Genomic DNA, 7,569 nt, shown 5'->3' with positions numbered 1-7,569 from the left:
CTGGGAGTCGGTGTGCTGGGAGAGGAGGGTGTGAGTCTGAGGGTACAAGGCTCTTGGGACCAGGATGCTATGGATGGGCATGGCTCCAGCGTGTGGCCCTGTGAGTGTGGCAGGAGCTTGGAAGGGGTGAGGTCCTCCTCCCTTCCCCCTCGGCCCTCACCAACTCTTTAAGGGCAAGGAAGCCAGAACTTTTTCTTTTATTCGGAGTTTAAAAATAAAAAAGATCCCGGAGCAGGAAAGCCTGTGAGGGATTTAGCGAGCACTTCCACACTGAACATAGTGGGGACAGGGTCCTTCTGGAACCACTGTGTGGCCTGAGAGAGTGAGGGCATGTCTGCCGAGATCCTGGAAAGGGAGGCTGGGACCCAGGGTTGCGTTGCAGGCTGTGGAGCCTCACGTTCCAGAAAGTGGGGTGAGGCGAGAGCTGAGAGTCGTGGGGAAGGCGAATCGCACAAAGTTGGGGAGTAGGCGAGAGCGGGGACGCCCCTACGAGCCAGGCTGTGGGACTGGAGGGGGGCGTGTGACGGTGAAGAAGAGGGGGTGGGGTGAGAGGGTGTGCTGGCGTCTAGACTGGGCTGCGGTCTGTGGGCGCCTCAGGCAGCGAGGGTGGCTGCTTGCCTGCGGCTGGCTAGGGTCTCGGTGCGTGTGCGCGCGTGTGCGCGGGGCGGAGAGCCCGGGGATCCTCGGGGTGGCGGGGCCTCGGCGCGGCCGCGAGTGAGAGAGCGGGCGCGAGCGGAGCTCACAGCCGGGGCGGCGGGCCGCCTGGGTTATCTGAGCCGCTTGGTCTTGGGTGGCTGCGCCCAGATCTCCGGGCGGCGGCGGCGCAGGCGAGACGCGTTGTCGGGCCGCAGAGGAGCGGGACAGCCAGACCCAGGCCCAGGACGCGGCGGCGGGGAGCAGAGCATGGAAGAGCGCGCGGGTCGGGCAGGTACGAGCGGGAGAGACCCGTCAGCGCCGCGGGCAAGGACTGGGCATGGGGGCCGCCAGGGCCGGGGCGGGCTCCTCTTCTGTCTCATCCCGGTTCTTGGGCGACTGTGAAGCCTGGGGACTGAGGCTCTGCGGACTCTCTGAGCCCCGCGGCCTCCTGGGCCGTCCCTCCCCGGCGTCCTCTAAATCTTCTAAAAACTTTCCACTCAGGAAACGTGAGTTTTACAACTTCGCTTGGTCTCTTTGCAGAACTTGGCTTTTTCCTTTCTGCTGTGTGGTTAGGACTTTCTAGTTCTACTTTCGGCACACAGATATTTTGCAGAACTTCCTCCAAGTTGGGAGCATTGGGAAGGCCTTAGCATCCAGTAAGAAGCGAGCGTGAGCTGGGCCAGCGCCGAGGCCAGAGGGTGGGGAAACGCTGTGTGCACCTGTGTGTAGGGTCTTGTGTATTTGATTATGAATACTAGTGTAGATGTACCTAACCTGTGTAGGGAGAAGGCTCTGTCCCTCAAATCAATGGCAGCACAGGGGAGAGAGGTTTCAGGCCCCAGGGGACCCAGTGGGGAGAGAAATCTGAAAATGTTTACCCAAAGGGCTAAGGGAGTGCAGTGCTGCTCTCTTTTTCTTCCTTCCTTCTGTCTCCCGGGGCTTCCAACTCAGCTCTGACTGCCCTTTAGGGGCCCTGCTGATGTACAGGGGTGGGAAGCCAGGCACCCAAGTTTAGTTTTGGACTGCGGGGGAGGGAGAGGGTTGGATCAGGTTTCCAGAGTTTTCCAAATAATTCCACGGAGGTCAGGGCCTAATTCGAGGCCTTTGTTTTTTTTTTCCTCACTCCTCACCTTTCCCAAATCTCATTCCTTGCTTCCCACTACCCTAGTTCAGGTTCCAGTTGATTCAGCTGATAACCCAGGTCCCACCCCCAGATCTACCCTTGATCTAGCTTCTCGACCCAATCCCTGGGCTCTACCCAATTACCCTCGTAAGGCCTCATCCCCACTGGGAAACCTGAACCCCCAGGAGTGTCAACTGGCCACCTGAGCTTTTAGGGCTCTGGGCAGACCCACTGCACCAGAGGTTTAAGTAGGGAGATCAATAGCAAACAGTTGTAATGATCTAATTAATTATGGCAAAATTAAAAGCGAGTACAAAATCAATCTCTGATGGTGTTGAAGATGGAATTCAATTGAGAGCCCATCTGTGCACCCCCTCGACCGTATAAATATTCAGCCCAAGGACAGACCTAACGTCTGGGCCTTCCTGGGAACCTCTCTCCCCTTTCTTCCTCTCCTGCACAGGGCTTTCTCTCCCTCACTCTTTCTGAATCTGTTTTGCTTCTTGATGCCTCCTAGCCCCACCCCTCCTTCCTTCCCTGTCCCATTTGCTCAAGCTCCTGAGATTCCCGCTTTTCCATCTTCCCTCCGGGCAGGGCTCTGCTTGCATTGAGGCCTGAGGTTTGTGAACCGGGTTCCCAGTCCCAGCAGGTCTCCCAGTAAGGCCTCTAGGCCCCTCCCCAAGACTCGGGAAAGAGAAGGCAGTGTGATGAGGGGCATCCTTGAGTGCCTGTCAGGGTCCTCATTCCAAATTTCCTGGCTCTCAGGCAATTCCAGAGGAGACCAGGGCACTCTTCACTTACCCAGGGGCGCCTGCGCCTACCTGTGCCTGGCGGGTTAGGGCAGCCGCTCCCCCGGCGCGCGTGGCACTGCGGCCGGCGGCCCGGTTCCACACCGCACTTCCTTTCCCTTCCCTCCTTTCCCGCCTTTACCAGTGCGGGGCTGGTGTTCCAGGCAGCGGCAGCTCCGGGAAAGGTGGGGAGGAGCTGCGGAGCTGGGCAGGAGACAGGGCTCTGTCCGAGAGAAGGAAACCGCCCTTCGAGGCGGCCCCACCAAGCAGAGCTGCGGAGTCTTCTGCCCTTCCAGCCGCCTTCTCTCTTTGCCTCTTTCTCTTTTCACCGCCCCCTCCCTCATCTCTTCGGTAGTCGCGTTTGGCCGAGGCACAACTCCCGGGGGGGCCCTGCCTCCCGTAGACAGCCCCAGAGCCCTTTTGGACCCCATCCGGCTAGTTTAAAATGACAATGACAGACGCGCGTGACTGAGCGTGCTGCCAGACGCCACGGCGCAACTGCCCCGCAGCCGGGTTTGCGAAGGATGCGGGTTTTACTTAGTCTCGCTGAGCCTGTTCTGGAGCAGCGAAAACCATCAGGAAAGGGCGTGGGAAGGAGGAAGGGGATTGAATCAAAAACTAGGGCAATGGTGGTCTTCAGCGATCGCTGCCTATACCCCAGAACTTATAAAAACAAGCAGTTTATTCGATGTCCTCCCTTTTTCTCGGCTGCCCTGTCCCAGCCGGGTCTCTGGCTCCCTGAGGCTGATCCCCTGCTTCTGCCTTCTGGGGCCCTGAGCTCCCTCCCTGGCCTGCGCCGAGTTCCCAGGTTTCTGTCTACCTTGGGAGACTTCTCCCTCTCCCCATTGGGGCGCCAGGCCCTCAGAGCCTGGGGGAGACACAGCCTGACGCCTCCCGGCCCTCTTTTGCCAGGCCTCCTCACCCCGTTATTAATTGCTGTGTTGACCTGCAGGATTGATTGGCGGCCCCGCTGGAAGAGGCTGCCGAGGTCTTGGCCTCGGCCTCGGAGCAGCCTCAGCAGAGGGCTGGGGCGGGGGAGGGGTAGGTGCTGGATATGGGTCCCCAGCTCCCATCTCAGCCCCGCCTGGAACACTGTCGTCTGCCTAAACACCCTTCGCCACCCCCTCGCACTTTTTACACACCCTCACAACACTCAAGCGCACTCCCACGATCCCCTTATCCAGACGCTTAGCCCCCGAAGAGACACATCGGAAATTCCCCTTAATTGATTCAGAAATTGAAAGGGGCTTCCTCCCTCCAACAGTTTCTTCAATGTATTCGTTATCCGCGGGTCTAGACCTCCCAACTGGTCTAGACTTGGTGAAGCGAACTCCTGGGACCTGAGTTTTTTTCTTTCCATGATTTACTTTGCAGCTTTCCTTTTTCAGAAACAGTTACAGAAAGTTATGAAATAATTCTGGATGCAGGTGACCCTTAAAGTCTCAAACCAAAGCATTGTTTTTTACAGAAAGAGACCCTGTCCTGACTCCTGAGGGATTCGGTTCAGCTCTTTTGTTTCAAGTTCGGGGAACGGACGGCTCTGGATCTTGGAGGGCAGAGGCTGGCAGTCGCCTGGGGCAGGGGTCTCACCCTACAGCGAGGGTCCTCCTTCTCCCTTTCCCCGCGGGCCTAAACCGTCGCGCGCGCGCGCGAACACACACACAAACACACACACACACACACACACACACACACACACACGGCCCCAACAGCCACACCAGCTCCCAGCAACACCCCTAACCCCAACCCGAAGCCCAAGACCGCGGGCCAGGAACCCCCGGGACGTCCCGGCTCCAGGCTGGACGTGGGCAGAGGCGGCAGGAGTGGACAAACCCAGGCAGGTCCCAAGACGCCCCTTTCCTCGGGCCTCTTCCTGTCTCAGCCAGCCGCTCTCGCCCCGAGTCCCCTCTCCCTTGCGTTCGAATCCTTTGTCTCCAGCCACCTCGCAGCCTGCCTCCGCCTCGGCGGCCCTGCCCTTCGGCCTCCCGGTCTTGCTGGCGGGTCCCCCTGCCTTACCCGCTCCCGGCTCTGGCGCGCTCTCCGCCTGCTCCTCACATCCACACAGCTGTTGGGAGAGGAGGAAGGGAGGGCGAGAGCGCCGCGGATGGATCCGAGACGGTAGATTTGGTGACTGCTCGCAACTCCGGGAAACTCAGCTCGGTCCTCCCGCCCCTCTGCAACTCTCCCCAGCGCGGCCCGGCCGCGCCCGCTCACCCGCGGGGCCCCTTCCTTTCCCTGTATCTCAGCTGCGGCTGTTTCGCTCCCTCTGGTCTCCCAGCCTCTGGAGTGCGCTCCCCTGGCCCTGCACTCCGCTCCCTTTCGGCTGCCCTCGCTGTCGCGTGCCCCCACCCTCCGCAGGTCCCTTGGTCGCGGCGGCGACGACGGTGGCGGTAACGCCGGGGGACGTCCTGGGTCAGCCTGCACTGTCTCCCTCGACCACAGCCCGATGAGGCCGCGGGCTCCGGGCCCGGCTGCTAAGAGAGTTAATCATTACTTCGCCACCAACTCTCAGCCTCCCTCCGACTCTTTCGCCCTGCCTAGGGGAGGAGGGGAGGGGACAGCTGGCCAGGTGGGGACTTCGGCTTCACACAAACCAGCCCCTTCAGGCCTTCCAGAGACGGGTGGTGCCTTCTCAGTTACTCAGGCCCTCTTAAGTCCTCTTTCTTCCCCTCCTGTCTCCCCCTCCTTCAAGCCTCCTCTCAGGCAGGCCTCTCCCCACCGTCTCCTGTCCGTCTGGCTTTGGCTGATTAACTGCAGGTCCTGGGAGGACCAACTTTCTTTGTTTGGAACCGGACCGGACGGGATTTCCTTCCCTAGGTCTTCGCCAATGGGCCAGCTCCTCCCGACGGTTTTGGCGGACTAGCTGAAGGGGACCGCGCCTGGAGGCCACAATTAACCCGGCTGTTGGTGGTGATGGTTGGGGGGTGGGCAGTGAGGAATTTAACCGACCCTCTAGCAGCTGCGCCGGTGCAGTTGGGAGGGGGGCGTGCAGGAAGTGGGAATGGAGGAGTGGCAGGAGGGCTAGACTGAGAGAAGAACGGGAAACCTGGACAGGGTGTGGCATAGCCAATGGAAAGGGCAACAAGCGAAACAAAGCAGGAAGGCGGTGCGCTGAGGAAGCCCCAGTAACCTTTATAGGACTGAAGTTGGGTGGAAAACACCACCTCCTGCCCTGTCTAAGCACTCAGATCCCTCATTTACCTCTTTGTGGAAGGGTAAGAGTTCAGAAAGCTGGGCGTTTTCTCCATCCTCTACTAGAGAGATGTCTGGGTGCAAAATCCCTATTGATGAGCTCCATGGAGTAGTCAAGACCAGCGTAATCATCCCCATTTTACAGGTGAGAAAACTGAGGCTCAAAGAAGCAAAGGGACTATGTATGTAGTGGCTGTCACTTTTTCCTGAAGGTTGTGGGGTGAGTGGTCCCTTTAGCTGTGTGGTGGTCCATGGGTACATAGGGAGGGGGTACAGGCCTTGTCGAGTTCTGAGCCACGAATACCAGGGCCTCACTGGGCTCCTAGCCCTTGAAGCTTGTTCTCTGTTGGACAGGACCTTCACTCTTACTCTCTAGACTTGCTGGCCAGGTTTCTCCCAGTTTCACTATTTTTTCAGCCTCCTAGTAGAGTGACCCATGGACAGCAGCCACCTGGCTGGCCTGTGCCACTGAGAGGCAGCTTTGGTGGCCAAGTGGCTTGCATTGTCATTGCTCCTCAAAGAGCCTGTGAAGGGCCTCAAAGGGCCTGTGAAGGGCCGGGCAGGTCGCGAGGACCTCTTGTGAGGGGAAGCTAGATTAAAGGGGGAGGAGTCCTGGAGGATAAAGGCCCAGCAAGTGTGCCTGGACTCCACAGGACCAACAGACCCAGCGGGAGGGGCCGGCTGGGAGTCAGGCCCCCCGGGCTTCACGCGGGGAGCCCAAATATTGGGAACAAAAGCAGGAAAAGAAGAGTGAGAGCAGGAGGGAGGGAGGGAGCGAGGAAGCAGAAATTAGGGGGTCTTAGATGAAAAAAAAAAGAAAGTAGCTTTAGGGGGAATGTGCTGTGGAGTGTGAAATTGCAGCCCATGGTGCTCCATATTGTACCAGAAGCTCTTCCAAAAAAAAAAAAAAACCATCCTCCAACGTGACCAGAGGGCCAGGGGGGAGGGGCAGGGAGAGAATGGGGAAGAGGAGGGGGAAAGGGCCGGGCAGGAGCTGGTCAGGCCTCTCTGCAGAGGAGGCTGGGGTGTGAGCTTCGGCTGCCTGAGATCTGACCACCGAGGGCTGTGCCCTGGGGTGCACTGGGACCCAGAGGGCGAGTGAGCCTTGGTGGTTGGCCCTGGAGTTCGGTTGTCAGAACTTTTTTTTCTTTTTGGTACTGACTTTCAAAAGTGGGAATAATCCAGAAATGAAGCTCGACTGCGAAGCTGCAGCTCTGCTCTCCCTCTCTCCCCTCCTTCCTTTCTGCTTCTCTTCCCTTCGGACTAGTTTTCCCCCCTTGGTTCTAAACAGCTTTTTCCCCCCGAACTTCAATGCGTTTAATTTGGTCCGCGCTGTGGGGAGCATTTCCTGGGGAGATGCATTTAATTTCGGAATTTCTAAATCCCTAGCTCCCCTAGCCGCTCCCCGGGAAGTGGGAAGAGGAAGGCAGGTCCTGGCCACGGGGGAGGGGCGAGGCTGGGATGCTCCTGCAGCCCCCGCCCGCCCCACCCAGGCCCAGCCGCCTTCCCAAGCTGCTGGAGGCTGGGAGTCTGGGCCCCGGGTCAGGGCCCTGCAGGGGTGGAGGAGGCAGCCACGCCTCTGCCTTTTCTCGTCACAGCAGAAAACACCGGGGCCAGGGAACTGGAAACCGGAAAACGGGTGAAAAGGTTTCTGGAAGGGAGCGGGAGCGAGTGGCAGCGGACTGGGTCTACACCGGCACTTCACTTTTTCACAACACGCCCAGAAACGCATTTGAGAGCCCGGGAGTTGCGCTTGGCTTGGCTTGGGGCGCCGGTGCGTGGGTACATTCGAGGTGTGGGGTGCTTATCCGCCACCCCGACACCTATGCC

At 59.2% G+C, this 7,569-nt stretch overlaps 1 protein-coding gene across 1 annotated transcript in view; it reads left to right on the top strand.

Annotated features, from left to right (window-relative positions):
- Positions 1–5,850: 5,850 nt before the first annotated feature.
- The window catches only part of PAX2 (paired box 2), an 88,557-nt gene continuing 86,838 nt past the window's right edge, over positions 5,851–7,569 (top strand). Inside the window, exon 1 of the mRNA XM_021672954.2 lies at positions 5,851–5,884. The gene's annotated coding sequence lies outside the window, so the exon portion shown is untranslated. The remainder of the gene's footprint in view (positions 5,885–7,569) is intronic.

The sequence above is a fragment of the Aotus nancymaae genome, unplaced genomic scaffold (genome assembly GCF_030222135.1).
Source record: "Aotus nancymaae isolate 86718 unplaced genomic scaffold, 86718_ANA_hifiasm-v0.15.2.pri h1tg000010l, whole genome shotgun sequence".
Taxonomy (NCBI): Eukaryota; Metazoa; Chordata; class Mammalia; order Primates; family Aotidae; genus Aotus; species Aotus nancymaae.
This window is presented reverse-complemented; position numbering and strand designations above follow the sequence as displayed.